Consider the following 18,117-nt stretch of genomic DNA (forward strand, 5'->3'; position numbering starts at 1 on the left):
ATTTTTGATGTTTTCTACATTTTCAAAGATTTTGAATCACAGCACGCCTACAGTGCTCACTCTATATTTTTGATTACAATAACTTGCACTGTAAAAAAACAAAATATTTTTCAATTCACCCAATACAAGCTGTTAGGATATAGATATTCAGGTCTGTTTGCAAAGGCCTATACTTTAAGAATTTAGGTGTATTTTTACCACTTAACTAGTTATGAAAGAAAGAAAGAATCACAGTTTGCCTGTTTATAGGGCCTTTTCTCACTGTGACCATCTGAGGCCCTGTTCTTAAGCTAAGGCCTTTGGCTAAGCAGTGGGAGCAGCCATAAGCTGGGAAGTGAACGGTCACATCTTTACATTCCAAACTAGTCATATTGAAATAAGGCAATATGGGGCTGTTAGGAAGGTGATCAGATCTATCACCTCCAGAAAAAGGGAAGAGCCTAGAACAGGGGTGGGCAAACCTTTTGGCCTGAGGGCCACATCGGGTTTCTGAATTGTATGGAGGATCGGTTAGGGGAGGCTGTGTCTCTCCAAACAGCCAGACATGGCCCGGCCCCTGCCCTTGCCCCTACCCCTTATCCTACGCCCCACTTCTCACCCCCTGATGGCCCCCCGGGGACTCATAGATATTTAGGTCAGAAGGGACCATTATGATCATCTAGTCTGACCTGCACAACGCAGGCCACAGAATTTCACCCACCACTCCTGCAAAAAACCTCACACCTATATCTGTGCTATTGAAATCCTCAAATCGTGGTTTAAAGATTTCAAGGAGCAGAGAATCCTCCAGAAAGTGCCCCATGCTACAGCGGAAGGCAAAAAACCTCCAGGGCCTCTTCCAATCTGCCCTGGAGGAAAATTCCTTCCTGACCCCAAATATGGCAATCAGCTAAACCCTGAGCATATGGGCAAGATTCATCAGCCAGATACTACAGAAAATTCTTCCCTGGGTAACTCGGATCCCACCCCATCTAATATCCCATCACAGGCCATTGGGCCTATTAACTATGAATATTTAATTACCAAAATGATGTTATCCCATCATACCATCTCCTCCATAAACTTATTGACTCCTGCCCCATCCAATCCCCGCTGTTCCCTGATGGCCCCCTGGGGACCCATGCACCCCCCCCCTCGCTCTCAGTCACCTGACCATGCCCGGACCCCCTGCCCCTGACTGCCCCTTGGGACCCCTGCCCCATCCAACCACCCCTTCTCCCTGACCAACCCTGGACCCCTTGCCCCCAGCTGCCCCCCACCACCCCATTCAACCCCTCCTCTCCTTCCTGAGTGCCTCCCAGGCTCCCTGCCCCCATTCAACCTCTGACCACCCCGACCCCTATCCATGCCACTGACCACTCCCCGAACTCCCCTGCCCTCTATCCAACCCTGCTCCCTGCCCCCTTACCACGCTGCCTGGAGCACCAGTGGTGGGCAGCGCAGCTGCACCAGGACAGGCAGCCATACTGCGCACCACGGAGCACCGGGTCAGGCCGGGCTGTGCAGCCCCGCCACGCAGAGCATTGCACCATGCAGTGGCATGGCTGCAGGGGAGGGGGACAGACAGCCCCCCGGACCAGGAGCTCAGGGGCCGGGCAGGACGGTCCCACAGGCCAGATGTGGTCCGCAGGCTGTAGTTTGCCCACCTCTGGCCTAAAAGATGTAAAAAGAAATTTAGTTTGATAGTTTTCTGTTTGGTAAGAACTCACTTATTAATAGACACAGCTGGGAAACCCTTATGTCTTTATAGTTGTAGTTGTAAAATTTTCATTTCTGTATTTTGTCATTATAGTTCCCACTTTGTTATTGTTTATTTGCATAATTTCTGTCTGGTTTTGTGATTGTTTTTGTTTGCTGTATAATTAATTTTGCTGGGTGCAAACTAATTAAGGTGGTGGGATATAATTGGTTAGATAATCATGTTACAATATGTGCGGATTGGTTAGTTAAATTTCAGTAAAATAATTGGTTAATGTATAGCTAAGCAGAACTCAAGTTTTACTATACAGTCTTCAGTCAATCAGGAAGTAATGGGGGTGGGGAAATTGGAATCATGTTTTGCTAAGGGGAGGGGAATGGGAACGGGAATGGGAACAGGGACACAGGCAAGGCTCTGTGTTGTCAGCTGGGAAGGGACTTTAAGAAAGAAAATTTAAATTATTGCTTGCTGGAAATTCACCCCCCCAAACATTGAATTGTTTGCACCTTTGGACTTCGGGTATTGTTGCTTTCTGTTCATGTGAGAAGGACCAGGGAAGTAAGCAGGTGAAGAAATAAGCCCCCTAATATCTTGGTGCCATGACTCGGCTGCATCCCATCAGATAGGTGAGTGGCAGCCTCTAAGTCCCCCTCCCCAACAGTCCGCACAGCTGCTTGGAGGGTGTATAGCAAACTCTCGTGGTGGTAGTTGCTGGTTCTGGCAAGCCAGGGTAAAGGATTTTTTGGATAAATGGATAAGGAAGAACCAGGGCCCATACCAGGTGCAGGGGTCAACCTGGGATGAGATTAAAAAGGAAATGGAGGCAGTGTTAGAGGACCCAGAGGGATGGGGGGTGGCTGAGGAGCCCACCCTCCTTTGGTATATGGGTAGTGGAAGAAGGTCCCTGTCTGTTGGGACTGAATGCCTTTCAGGGAAAGGAGGCACTTCAGTCCATTTGTGAGAGGTTTGACATATGGGCAGTATTATGGGGAAACTGCCAGTAATCTTTTAGTTTGGTGCTGCTTCAGCAAGGGCTGCTGAAGGAGTGTAAATTAGTCAGGGTGATTTGGCACAACAGAATTTAGAGTCAAAAGCAGAGTTAACAGACTACCTTTAGAGACCTGAGCTGGGACTTGGTCCTAGGGGAGGCGGGGAGGAAGGTTTCAAAGTGAAAATGGCAGGGTTTGCAGGAGCCGGTAACAACCTGCACTCTTCTCTCAGAGCCAGGATGAAAATCTGGGGCCTGGGGGTCAGGGTTCCCAACTGTTTCAACCCAGAGAGCCTACTCTTGGTTCAGAGCTAACTATATCCTTTTCTTCTTCTCAGTTTACTTAATTTGCTGCAGGTAGCCTGTATGTTAAACTGACCTAACAGGCTTAATTGGTTTCTTTCTACCTCTTCCCCCTCCTCTGCCCCTGCCTTTCCACGCTTTTGTTTTTCTGAAGTTTTAATGGAGGGTACTTTGGATACTTATGTGAAATGTTATGGTTATTTTGGACAAAGTATGATGGAGATCTTCCGTATTCCACTGGAAGTTTTTGGAGTAAAAGATCCATGGGCAACCATGAAGACAAATGTTTTACTGCCTTTTTGAAGAGTCTCAAGGTAAAGACAGCACAGGTTAAGACAGCTGTGTGGCAATAATTGTACTTGGTGGCTAAGTTGTTACAAACTGCACTACCTTAAAGAACTAAATGTAGGAGTAAGTGATTTAAAGAAGTAAGTGAAAAGTTACAAATAGCTTTTGCAGAAATTAATAATACAGAGTTTGGAGGAAAGTAAACATTTGGAAGTTACGGAAATGGTAAAAGGTAACCGTTGTGGTGTTACAAAAAGAAAGCTTTTGGTTTAATAATAAAACCCAGTTATATAAATGTAACTGTATGTGCAACTCTGTGCAGTCACATTGGATGGAAGCTTGATAATTAAATTATGCAAGGGGGTCAGGTAGAGTGGCTACTACCACCACTATGTTTTTGTCCCCAGAAGCCTTTACAGCTATTCTGAGGGAAAATGGGCCCTTTTCCCACAGAAATGGTCTATAAGGGACTGCTGCTGGCAGCAGGCGGAGAAATAATCGGATCAAAATTATTTAACTGTTGGGTAATGTAATCAAAATCACTAAAGGAATGTAAGGGGTTTGTCATAAATATAAAGGGAAGGGTAAACCCCTTTGAAATCCCTCCTGGCCAGGGGAAAGCTCCTCTCACCTGTAAAGGGTTAAGAAGCTAAAGGTAACCTCGCTGGCACCTGACCAAAATGACCAATGAGGAGACAAGATACTTTCAAAAGCTGGGAGGAGGGAGAGAAACAAAGGGTCTGTGTCAGTCTGTATGCTGGGTCTTGGCCAGGGATAGACCAGGAATGGAGTCTTAGAACTTTTAGTAAGTAATCTAGCTAGGTATGTGTTAGATTATGATTTCTTTAAATGGCTGAGAAAAGAATTGTGCTGAATAGAATAACTATTTCTGTCTGTGTATCTTTTTTGTAACTTAAGGTTTTGCCTAGAGGGGTTCTCTATGTTTTTGAATCTAATTACCCTGTAAGATATCTACCATCCTGATTTTACAGGGGGGATTTCTTTATTTCTATTTACTTCTATTTTTTATTAAAAGTCTTCTTGTAAAAAACTGAATGCTTTTTCATTGTTCTCAGATCCAAGGGTTTGGGTCTGTGGTCACCTATGCAAATTGGTGAGGCTTTTTACCAAACCTTGTCCAGGAAGTGGGGTGTAGGGTTTTGGGAAGTATTTTGGGGGGAAAGACGCATCCAAACAGCTCTTCCCCAGTAACTAGTATTAGTTTGGTGGTGGTAGCGGCCAGTCCAAGGACAACGGGGGGAATATTTTGTACCTTGGGGAAGTTTTGACCTAAGCTGGTAAAGATAAGCTTAGGAGGTTTTTCATGCAGGTCCCCACATCTGTACCCTAGAGTTCAGAGTGGGGGAGGAACCTTGACAGGGTTTCTATTGGAACTTAACTTGGCTGCCCCTGCCTCTCTCCGGTTGTATGAGATGGGAGTGTAATAGGGGTACAGGTGTGTAAAAGTAATCGCAGTGCAAGGGATGTTAGGCAAAAGAAAATTGTGTGCGCGCGCATGGGGAAAAGGAAAGGAAAAGGGGAGCAATGAGCCTTGGGGTGCCTTTGGGGGATCGGACTGTTGCTTTGGTGGGGGTGCATGGGGGAGGCAGCTACACCTTGTGTAAAATTATTATGACTAGTTTGGAATGTGAGGATGTGACCGTACGCTTCTCAGCTTATGGCTGCTCTCACTGCTTAGCCAAAGGCCTTAGCTTAAGAACAGGGCCTCAGACTATCACAGTAAGAAAAGGCCCTATAAACAGGCAGACTGTGATTCTAATTCTTTCTTTTATACCTCTATAACTAGCTAAGTGGTAAGAATACACCTACATTCTTAAAGTATAGGCCTTTGCCCCCTAACACAAGCACTGCAGTGCAATCTCTTTATCCTGAAAGTTGAACTTACAAATGTAGAATTATGTACAAATAAAACTGCATTCAAAAATAAAACTAAAGTTTTTTAGAGCCTGCAAGTCCACTCAGTCCTACTTGTTCATCCAATCACTAAGACAAACAAGCTTGTTTACATTTACAGGAGATAAAAATGCTTAGTACCTTACTGCTTGGCTAGTTCCAATAATTGCACTGGGTCACTAGTGGCATAAAGTATTCAAGAGTAAGAATATCATGATCAAACCCTCAGTGATTATGTAAACCACACACACTGAATAACAATCATCATTAGCCAGAGCACTGAGATTTGGATACTGTATGGCTATTGAAAAACAATTCTGGGAATATGCAAATCAGAGAGCCAGAACCAGAGTGCAAGACACTGTGATCCCACTGAGGGTTACCAAAAGAAACTACACCATCTGCTCAAGAAATTCCCTGAAAAAGCACAAGAGCAAATCCATACAGACACACCCCTAGAACCCCGACCAGGGGTATTCTATCTGCTACCCAAGATCCATAAACCTGGAAATCCTGGATGCCCCATCATCTCAGGCATTGGCACCCAGACAGCAGGATTGTGTGGCTATGTAGACTCTCTCCTCAGGCCCTATGCTACCAGCACTCCCAGATATCTTCGAGACACCACTGACTTCTTGAGGAAACTACAATCCATTGGTGATCTTCCTGAAAACACCATCCTAGCCACTATGGATGTAGAAGCCCTCTACATCAACATTCCACACAAAGATGGACTACAAGCCGTCAGGAACAGTATCCCCGATAATGTCATGGCAAACCTGGTGGCTGAACTTTGTGACTGTATCCTCACCCATAACTATTTCACATTTGGGGATAATATATACCTTTAAATCAGCGGCACTGCTATGGGTACCTGCATGGCCCCACAGTATGCCAACATTTTTATGGCTGACTTAGAACAGCGCTTCCTCGGCTCTCGTCCCCTAATGCCCCTACTCTACTTGCACTACATTGATGACATCTTCATCATCCGCACCCTTGGAAAAAAAGCCCTTGAAGAATTCCACCATGATTTCAACAATTTCCATCCCACTATCAACCTCAGCCTGGACCAGTCCACACAAGAGATCCACTTCCTGGACACTACAGTGCTAATAAGCAATGGTCACATAAACACCACCCTATACCGGAAACCTACTGACGGCTATTCCTACCTACATGGCTCCAGCTTTCATCCAGACCACACCACACAATCCGTTGTCTACAGCCAAGCTCTACGATACAACCGCATTTGCTCCAACCCCTCAGACAGACAACCACCTACAAGATCTTTATTAAGCATTCTTACAACTACAATACCCACCTGCTGAAGTGAAGAAACAGATTGACAGAGCCAGAAGAGTACCCAGAAGTTACTTAGTACAGGACAGGCCCAACAAAGAAAATAACAGAACGCCACTAGCCATCACCTTCAGCCCCCAACTAAAACCTCTCCAGCGCATCATCAAGGATCTATAACCTATCCTGAAGGATGACCCATCACTCTCACAGATCTTGGGAGACAGGCCGGTCCTTGCTTACAGACAGCCCCCAACCTGAAGCAAATACTCACCAACAGCCACACACCACACAACAAAAACATTAATCCAGGAACCTATCCTTGCAACAAAGCCTATTGCCAACTGTGTCCACATATCTATTCAGGGGACACCATCATAGGGCCTAATGACATCAGCCACACTATCAGAGGCTCGTTCACCTGCACATCTACCAATGTGATATATGCCATCTTGTGCCAGCAATGCCCCTCTGCCATGTGCATTGGCCAAACCGGACAGTCTCTGCGTAAAAGAATAAATGGACACAAATTAGACGTCAAGAATTATAACATTCAAAAACCAGTCAGAGACGCTTCAATCTCTCTGGTCACTCGATTACAGACCTAAACGTCTCAATATTACAACAAAAAAGCTTCAAAAACAGACTCCAGCGAGAGACTGCTGAATTGGAATTAATTTGCAAACTGGACACCATTAACTTAGGTTTGAATAAAGACTGGGAGTGGATGTGTCATTACACAAAGTAAAACTATTTCCCCACATTTATTTTTCCCAGCTACAGTTCCTCACACGTTCTTGTCAACTGCTGGAAGTGGCCCAGCTTGATTATCGCTACAAAAGGTTTTTGTTTTTGTTTTTTTTTTCCTCTCCTGCTGGTAATAGCTCACCTTACCTAATCACTCTCGTTACAGTGGGTATGGTAACACCCATTGTTTCATGTTCTCTGTGTGTATAAAATCTCCCTCCTGTATTTTCCACTGCATGCATTCAGTGAAGTGAGCTGTAGCTCACGAAAGCTTATGCTCAAATAAATTGGTTAGTCTCTAAGGTGCCACAAGTACTCCTTTTCTTTTTGTGGATACAGACTAACATGGCTGCTATTCTGAAACCTGTGATGGAATGATGTCACATGTAATTAGTCTGTCACTAAAACAGATCTAAATTAAATGTTGTTTACTGGAGCTGTACTTAAGAAAAAATACACACAACCAAAGACAAGCCCTCTGCTTCATATTCACAGAGCCACATTATTAAGTGTTAAATTGCACTTGTATTGCTCTGGGCAGTTTTCAGAAATGCCATTTTTCAGATCCCACTGCCTTGGTCATGTAATATTGGTGACATTGGCATTGTTGGAGCCCAATGTAAGAGATCATAAGGTAGGTTCCTTGGTTCTGTATTACTCTTTACCTTAAAAGATAATTAAAATGTTTATAAAAATATGCTACTTAAATATTGAAATTATTAAAAAAAAGAACAAGGAGTACTTGTGGCACCTTAGAGACTAACATTTATTTGAGCATAAGCTTTCATGGGCTAAAACCCACTTTATCGGATGCATGCAGTGGAAAATACAGTAGGAAGTTATATATACACACACAGAACATAAAAAAATGGGTGTTGCCATACCAACGATAACGAGAGTAATCAGTTAAGGTGAGCTAAAATCAGCAGGAGGAAAAAAAAAAACTTTTGTAGTTTTAGCCACGAAACCTTATGCTCAAATAAATTTGTTAATCTCTAAGGTGCCACAAGTCCTCCTCATTCTTTTTGCTGATACAGACTAACACGGCTACCGATTTGAAATTATTGTAATCTGACAGATTCCCATACCACTTTTATCACAGATTTAACTATACATCAGAAAAGTTGCTGCCAACAGCAGCCCCGTGAATGCCATCTTTGCTTAAACTTTATTTTCATGTGAATTTTTTCATACACTTTCATAAAAGTAGACAGTGTAAAAGTGTTTTCTGTTCAAGAGAGGCTGATTAGCAAGAATATTATTTTTAATTGTACTGCATAGAGCAGTAGGTTATGAAACCGTAACTGGTAGAGAGACACTAAACAGAAGCTGCCTTTTTTTTTTTCTTGTATAGTATCTCCTTCATACGCTGTGGTGATGAAACTAGTATAAGAACCTGAACAGAATACCATTAGTTCCCACATACTGAGCTGCAGGAATGTGAGTAGTAAAGATTGCCAGGATGATAGGCATGAGAATGCTAATGCCTAGAAAATAAGAGCAAAGGATCTTTTAATAGATTCCAAGGCCAGAAGGGCTGTGTTATCTTCTAGTCTGACCTGTCTAACACACACAACTTTCCCAAAATAATTCCCACCGCATTCTTTTAGAAAAACACCCAGTCTTGCTTTAAAAATTGCTTGTGACAGACAATCCACCAACACCTTTGGTTAATTGTTCCAGTGGTTATTTACCCATATGTAAACCCTATTTCCAATCTGAATTTGTCTAGCTTCAACTTCTAGCCATTGGATCGTGTTACACCCGGCTCTGCTAGACCAAAGAGCCCCATAGTTGTTCCCCATGTAGGTACTTGTAGACTGTAATCAACTCACCCCTAAGATTGAGCTCCTTGAGTCTGTTTATCACTTTAAGGTAGGTTTTCTAATCCTTTAGTCATTCATACAGCTCTTCTCTAAACCCTCTCCAATTTATCAACATCCTTCTTGAAATGTGGGCACCAGATCTGGTCACTGTTTTATAGCAATCGCTACATAAGGGCCAAATACAGAGGTGAAATAACCTCTCTGCTCCTACTTGAGTTTCCTATGTTAACACATCCAAGAATCACATCAGCCTGTTTGTCCACTGAGCTGCACTGGGAGCTTATGTTCAGCTGATTATCCACTATGATCCCCAAAATCTTTCTCAGTCATTGCTTCCCAGGATAGAGTTCCCCATCCTCTAGGTTTGGCCTATTTTCTCTGTTCCTGGATGTTTCAGCCATACTAAAATTCATATTGTTTACTTAAGACCACCTTACCAAGCAATCCAGACCACTCTGCATCAATGACCTGTCCTCTTCATTATATACCCCCCCCCCATTTTTATCTCATCTGCAAATTATATCAGTGATGATTTTCTATTTTCTTCCAGTCCATTGATAAAATAATGAAATAGGATAGGGCCAAGAACTGATCCCTGTGGGGCCCCACTAGAAACTCACACTCAGTGATGATTACCTGTTTACAAATACATTGAGACCTATCAGTTAGCCATCTTTTAATCTATTTTATTTGTGCCATACTGATTTTATAACATTGTTTTAATCAAAATGTTGTGCAGTAACAAGTCAAATGTTTATTACATCATTATTGCCTTTATAAACCAAGCATGTAATACAAAAAAAAAATCCAATTAGTTTGACAGGATCTATTTTCCATAAACTCATGTTAATTGGCATTAATTATGTAACCCTCCTTGAATTCTTTATTAATCAAGTCCCAAATTAGCCACTCCATTACCTTTCCCAAAATCAAAGTCAGACTAACTGATTTATAATTACCCAGGTAATCCCATTTACCCTTTTTAAAAAATTGGTATATTAGTTTTCTGCCAGTCACCTAGAAATCTGCCATTGATTTATTGAAAATCAACATTAATAGTCCAGTCAGTTCTTCAATCCACTCTTTTAAAACTCTTGGATGCAAGTTATCCAAGAGTTATCACATGATATTGTTACACTAATAAAATAATACCAATAGGATCTTATAAGAGGGATAAGGCAAAATGCCACGTTTATTGTAAATACAACAGTTAGCATATGCTTTTCAATCTCACACACCCAGACCATGCACACAGTCCTGCCAGTTGATGTTTATAGTTACCAGTCCAGAGTCCGGATCAATCTAGTGGCCAGCCAGATTGGTCACAGATGGGAGCAGGGCTCTGTTGGTCATGATCCGAGTGTGGCAAGACAAACCCAAAGTCTCATGGCCAAGCACCCTGTTCTTATGGTCTTTTTTTCCTCTGTTGAAGTCTATGGATTTTGCTGTATCAGTTCTTGACTTGTTATTCCTTGATTGGCCTTAATATTTCAAAACACCTTTGAGAGGGTCATCCTGTCCTGGTTTCGACTTAATCAATTGTCTTTAGGGGTGCTGTCCTTCCCCTCAGGGTCGTCAATCTGCCCTTCCTTCATTATGGATGTGCATTGATGATTTTCTGGTGTCATTACGTCTTTTCACTCCTTCTTCCTTGACCATCTGGCTATAACAATGGCCTTCACACCTTATCTTTTCCTGATGCATGCATTCCTCATTCACACAGTCTCTCACAGAGAAGACAGAAATTAAACTTCACTAAATCTTGTGGTCGAAAACAGTTTACATTGTGCTCAGGCCTTCAACATTCCTTTAATCTAATTAACATAAACACAATACAAGATCCTGTCTATTAACTAAACTTTATTACAGGTCCTAATTGTAATGCATGTGGAAAAATAGAATCTCATAGTCTTAGAGGGTCATTCCCTTCTGCTATTCAAATGGGGAGTGCTAGCAGGATGAAATCAAGACATACATTAATGCTTATAGTACAAATATAAAATCCTGCTCCTACATATCCCCCTTTTTGACACTAAGATTAATCTCCCATGTCACTTCCTATTTAGTCCACGTAATAGAAAATACTGGGAGGTGATTTAGGCCTGTGGCTCTAGCTTTGCATACATTTGTTACAGCACACTCCAAACATCCCAATTAAACAAATATAATTTAAAACCAAAACAATTAGGGGGTGTAACATTACAGATAGTATGTCAGTAGTTGTGGGAGACCATCCAGAAACAACGTCATTCCAATGGTAAGCTGTTATTTGTCCTTCTGCAGTGGCAATTCTTAACATGTCCCCGTTTGCATGTATAATATGAATGGTTCAGTTTCCCACATTGCCTTTTGTTTGTTTTAGGAACTGTGTTACTACTTTACCTTTTAACAGATGATTGGTAGCTTTCTGCCATTCAATGCCAAGATTGATAGAAAACTCAGCTAAATCAGTGCTTACATTATATTTACATTTGTTTACTGGTGGGTTGCTAACACTTTCATCCTCCCAAAACACTTCTTTCCAAGAATTAACACATACACATAACCCATTATACAGTACTTTGGTCTTATTATTCAATTCATCCAACATACACTATCCTAGTGAAATGTTTTTACTACAGAGTTCTGGAGCAACAGGCAAGGACAAGCACACCCACTTTTGAGGAGTTTACTTGGTACAACCTCTGGTGTCCAATAGCTTAATCACGTGATATGACATCATTTGTTTTCCCCCAAATACAGAACAGAAATATTTATTGAATACCTCTTTTATGCATTATCATTGATGAGTCTTAAATTTTTATTTCTCAGATGGGGGCCCCCCCACCATCCTTCAACATGTTATAAAATCTCTAGGGGGGTTGAAAATATTTACCAGAGCTCTGCTCTGGACAGCACTGGTTGAATTTAAACTCTGATTATTGATCATTCTACCATTTCCATCTAGTAATGGACCAATACTATTGTTGTTGTTCTTTTTAAAAAATATATTAGGAACAAACTCCTTATTGTCCTTAACTCTGCTGGTTATAGGTATCTCCTTGCTTCCCTTATCAATTTTCTATAATTCCTAGCTTCTGATTTATATTATTTACTATCAACTTCCCCCTTCTTCCATTTGTTTATTTTTATTATATATAATAACTGCGTTCCCTTCCTCTCTAAAACAGTTTCTTTTAAAATCAGCTCCGACCTTCCTTGATTGTAGGATTGCAATTTTTTGGACATCTAGTAAAGTGTTCTTAAACAATTCCAAATTATCACTCTGTGATGGGTTCATGGGGTATAACCTGGAACTGTGAGAACACTGTATCTCCTTAAATCTCCAGCCTGCACTATCTCAATATATTGCCAGTGACAAGCAGCAAACCTGTCTCAGTGCTATGGTCACTCAGCCACCAGCATGCAGAGGCACATCCAGCTAAGTTGCATGAATACTTTGCAAGCCATTTATGAACTATACACAGGGAAACACCAGCAAATATCCCAAGTCCCCAGCCCCAAATCTTGCTGATTTGTTTTTAAATATGTCAAGTCAACCTAAACAAATGAGAAACAAATCTGCAATGAACAAAATCAGAACAAGTAGATAAGCATGCTATTCAGCAATTCATTTTCCACATTTCCTTTTAAATATAACAATTTTATTTCCATTTCATTTTCCTTAACTACTTGCTGTGTAATACAACTGCAGGCAGTAACAAGTAAAGCTTATGGGGCAGTAAAACAACTGAAGTCTGCTCCACAATGGAGTCCATTAGACTATATCAGTTAATAGCTTCACATAAGCTGACCTTTTAAAGTTCAAGCTACTGAAAGAGACTTGGCTGTAATACACATTCAGTGCAGATGTTATTGTAATTTCTCCTATGTTTCTTCCACAACTATCCTACAAAAAACTTAACAGTTCAGGGCACCCATCTCCTACAGAATTTACAGAAAAGGCCACTTTAATCAGACATATTAACAAAGCAGAACCAATAAGGAAACACTGTGATTCAGGCCAGGGCTACACTAGATTTATATCAGTATAACTACATCACTGAGGGGTGCAAAAAATCCACACCCTTGAGCAATGTAGTTATACCGACCTAAGCCTTGGTGGAGACAGTGCTATGTCAGTGGGAGAGCTTCCGCATTGCTCTGGGGAGCTGGATTAACTATGCTGCTGGAAGACACCCTCCCATTGGCATAGGCCTGTCTTCACTTAAAACACTTCAGCAGTGTTGCTATAGCTCTTAAGTGTAGACCTAACAGGTGCCCTCTTCCCGGGGGTGCTCAAACCCCCACGCCTGCAAAAACCCTCTTCACACCCCTGCCCCGCCCCCAGCCCTGCCTCTTCCTGCACAGTTCAGCCCCCTCCTGGCTCCTCGCTCCCAGCGCCTCCTGCAGGCAGTGGAACAGCTGATTTTGGCAGGCTGGAGACAGGGGGGAAGGGGGGAGCTGGCTGCCGGTGGGTGCTAAGCACCCCCTAATTTTTTACCACGACTGCTGGAGCACCCACAGAGCCGGCACCTATGGGGGCGTTACTGTCAAGCCAGGGTGAAAATGGGAACGGCAGAAAGGCTGCTACAGCTGCGCTGCCAGCTTTGGCTCAGGCCAGGGAAGCCCAGGCACCGGAGGGGCGCGAGGCAAGGGCGGGGCAGAGTCGGGTGGGTGGGAACATTTCCCCCGGTACCGCTCGCCCCTTCCCACCCCCGCAGCCCGCTCAGGGGCCGCGGCTCCCCGCCCCCCGCGAAAGCCAGGCTGCCCCGCCAGCCGGGCAGCGGCAGCGGAAAACGTCCGAGGGGCTCGCGCCGTAGCTACCCCAGGCCGGGCTCTGTGGGCTAGACCCGGGCCCGCCAAGGGGGACACGACGCCCCGCCCCGCCCCCGGTCACAATCACCAGACGGGCGCCAGGGGCAACCGGGCGGCGTCCCGCGCCAACGGCTCCCCGCGGCCCGGCCGCCTGCAGGCCCAGCCCTTGCCCGCGGCACGGAGCGGCGCCCCCTGGCCCCCGCTGACTCTGGGCCTCGGCCCCCGCCGCCGAACGGGCTGGAGCCGCCGGGGGGAAGCGCCTCTTGCCGACCCCACACGGCGCCGCGGGGCGGGCGGCGGAGACCCGCCCTTCCCCCCATCAACGGGGCCACGGCCGCCCAGGACCCCCGCGGGAGACCCCGCCCCGGCTCGCCGGCCCCCCCTCCGCCAGGTGAGACCCGCCCCGCGGGCGCTGGGAGCGGAGCCCAGGCGCCAGTGAGGTGCGCATGCGCCTTAGCAATAAAGACGCGTCTGTTGCAGGTCCTCGGCGGTTGCCAGAGTCCCCGGCAGGGGCTGGGAGCAGGGAGACGGGGAAGGGGCGTGGCCAGGGGGCGTGGCCGGCCAGAGAGGGCCGAAGGTACTATGGTGGGAGCCCTGGGCAGCTCTGATCAGTACTGCTGACCGGGCCGTTAAAAGTTTGGTTGTGGCGCAGGCAGGTGCCGTGAAGCGGCTGGCATGTTCCTGCAGCCCCTAGGCACAGGGCCGGCCAGAGGGCTCCACGTGCTGCCCCTGCCCCGAGCGCCTCCTCCACAGCACCCATTGGCTGCGAGCGTGGCCAATGGAAGCTGTGGGGGAGGCGCCCGTGGCCGGGGGGAGCACGCAGAGCCGCCTGGCCGCACCTCTGCTCCCTAGGAGCCAGATATGCTGGCTGCTTCCAGGAGCTGCCTGAGGTACGCGGTACCCGGCTGGAGCCCACATCCCAAACTCCTTCCCGTGCCCCAGCCCTGAGCCCCCTCCCACACCCAAACTCCCTCCCAGAGCCCAAACCCCCTCCGGACCCCAACATCCTGCCCCAGCCCTGAGCCCTCTCCCACATCCAAACTCCCTCTGGAGCCTGCATCCCACACCCCCTCCTGCATCCCAACCCCCTGCCCTGAGCCCCCTTCCACACTCCAAATTCCTTGGACCCAGCACAGTGAAAACGAGTGAGTGAGCAAGGGTGGAGAAGAGTGAGCGACAGAGGGAGCGGGGATGGTGTGGGCAGGGCAGGGGGCAGGGCAAGGGTGTTTGGTTTTCTGCAAATAGAAAGTTGGCAACCTTAGCAGTGGGGCAACCAGAGGAGCGTAGGTTGCAGGGTGGTGGGGTGGGGGAACTGAGGGCCAGGCAGAAGGAATGTGAGGCAGCCCCATGGAAATGCTGCCATCAGCAAATACGCCCTGGTTAGTTGGGCTGGGCTGTGGGTAGCAATCTGTGCTGGTGCAGCTGGCCCCTCCACACAATTCCTCCCTGTGCTGACCTAAGGAAGAGTTCTATGTGGCTCAAAAGCTTGAACCTGGTGCCACCAGAAGCTTGTTCAATAAAAGCTGTTACCTCCCCCATCTTATCTTTCTCATATATTTGGACCAAGATAGTTACAGTAACACCGCACAGGGCAGATTAGCACTTTTCTGCTGCCTCAATTGGAAGAGCTCAAAGTCCCCCAGGAACCAAAGTCCATCATGCATCGCATCACCTTCCCTTCCAAGCACATGCCTTCTACCTGTCTTCTCAAATATAAGCACATAGCAACACATTCATAGATCCTCCCATAACAAAGAAAACTCTACCAAAACAAAGACACTACACTAACCATGGCAAATGTTAGTCACATCACTTAATGCACTACTGGAAAGTGCTCAGATACTATGATGATGAGCATGGTATAAGCCCTTATACAGAATAGTTTCATCGGGCTGCATTTTTTGTAGGGGGAGTGTTAAATTATCTATAATGTAATGTCTGGCTTTGGAAATGTAATGTAATGTCTGGCATTTACAAAAGGAATAGCCCTGCCCCTTTTAGTCTCTAACCACAAATTCAGTCCCTAACCACAAATTCAGAATTCTCTATTGTCACATCAAGTTCTACAAGTGTCATCAAAGGAGCAGATACAAAATAAGGTGATCTTGTAACACAAACCGAACACTGCAAGGCCCTGTCACTTTAGAACTAGTTTTGTTTAGTGTTTACAACTTACTTTCCATAGAAGTGAACTTCCACATATTCACTTGTTTAAATTATTTTTTGTCAGTGCTGTGGTCTTAATTAACTCCTTTGAGGTATGGAATGCTGAGTTTGGTTAGGGTTTCTGCACAGAAATAGCAAGTGACTATTACCCCAAATCCCACAAAAACCTTTACACCTTTACACATGCTTAACTTTATGTATATGAGTAATCTAAGACCCAGATCCACAATGGTACTTAGCATAGGCGCTGACTTTGTGGGTGCTCCGGGGCTGAAGCACCCATGGGGAAAAATTAATGGGTGCTCTGCACCCACCGGCACCCAAGCTCCCCCTCCCCCTCGCCCCACCTCCCCCCAAGCACGCTGCGTCCCCGCTCCTCCTCCTACCTCCCAGCGTTTCCCGCCTGGCTGCCGCCAAACAGCTGTTTGGCAGTGTTAGCACGCTCCAAGAGGAGGAAGAGCAGGAACGTACACTCAGGGGAGGAGGCGGGGAAGAGGCGGGGCCAGGGCAGGGATTTGGGAAAGTAGTTGGAATATTGGCCGGGAGGGGACGGAGTTGGGGCGGGGACTTTGGAGAAGGGGTGGAAAGAGGCGGGGCGGGGTCAGGGTTCATGGAAGAGTGGGGGTGGGGCCAGGGGCAGAGCGGGGGTCGAGTGCCCATGGGAAAGAGGGGAATTCGGTGCCTATGGTACGTAGGCACCTAAACCCCAGTAGTAGGTTCCACTGTGATCCACAAAACTTCTGGACGGGGGACCAAAGCCTGAGTCTGCCTGAGCCCTGCCACCCCAGGTCGGGGACCAAAACCTAAGCCCCACTACCCCAGGCAGGGGAGCCAAAGCCAGAGCCCTGCCACCCAGGGGCTGAAGCCCTTGGGCTTTGGCCCTGGGTGGAGGGGCTCAGGCTTCAGCTTTGGCCCCAGGCAGTGGGACTTGGGCTTCAGCTTCGGCCCTGGGGGATAGGGCTCCGGCTTTGGCCCCAGGCCCCAGCAAGTCTAATGCCAGCCCTAGCAACCCCATTAAAATGGGGTTACAACCCACTTTGGGGCACCAACCCCAGTTTGAGAACCATTGCTTGAAAGTTCTAATCCATTCACATTTTATTATTTCCAAAACTGTTCAACTTCTCCTTTTTTGGTTTCCCTCATTCTCATCTGTCTCCCTCTTCTTTGAAAATGTTGTCAATATCACTACCCTCATAGCACTGTATATTCACACTCTAGTTCAAATCTCTGCTCTCCCCTCTTCCTAATACTGTTCTCAATTTTTATGCCTTCCCTCTCCAAACCCCTCTGCTTTTCTCCTGATTGTTTCCCATGGCCATGTATACTATGCCAGAAATGGGACCTGTAATTCTCCCCGGCGCAGTCCAATGGTAGCAACAGTGGAAGCAGTACTGTAGCTAGGGCTCAGGCTTTTTTACCATCAGTGTCACCAGACCCTACTTTAAGCATGCTGTTTTCTTATGGTAGCAGCTAGAGGCCCTAACACCATTATACTAGAGCAGGGGGAGTCAACCTATGGCACGGGTGCCAAAGGCAGCACGCGAGCTGATTTTCAGTGGCACTCTCGCTGCCCGGGTCCTGCTCACCGGTCCGGGGGGCTCTGCATTTTAATTGAATTTTAAATGAAGTTTCTTAAACATTTTAAAAACCTTATTTACTTTACATACAACAATAGTTTAGTTATATATTATGGACTTATAGAAAGAGACCTTCTAAAAACGTTAAAATGTACTAGTGGCACGCGAAACCTTAAATTAGAGTGAATAAATGAAGACTCGGCACACCACTTCTGAAAGGTTGCCGACCCCTGTTCTAGATGATGTGCAAATACAGATTTTACAAATGTGTAAAAAGATGGTTCCTGCTCTAAAGAATTTCAATCTAAGTAAAGAATTTACCTATTTCTGCCAACATATACTCAGCCCTGTTTGGATTAACTACTCCCAACTAACATGATGCTTAGAAAGGCAGATGAAATAGCATACAGATACAAAGGCAAGGCAAGGACAGCACATCAGTTGCTGCGGTTGACTCCAGCTGATTCAACTGAGAGGGAATTCTTTGTGGCCACAAATGGTCCTGAGTTATTT

This window comes from Eretmochelys imbricata, chromosome 1 (genome assembly GCF_965152235.1).
Source record: "Eretmochelys imbricata isolate rEreImb1 chromosome 1, rEreImb1.hap1, whole genome shotgun sequence".
Taxonomy (NCBI): domain Eukaryota; kingdom Metazoa; phylum Chordata; order Testudines; family Cheloniidae; genus Eretmochelys; species Eretmochelys imbricata.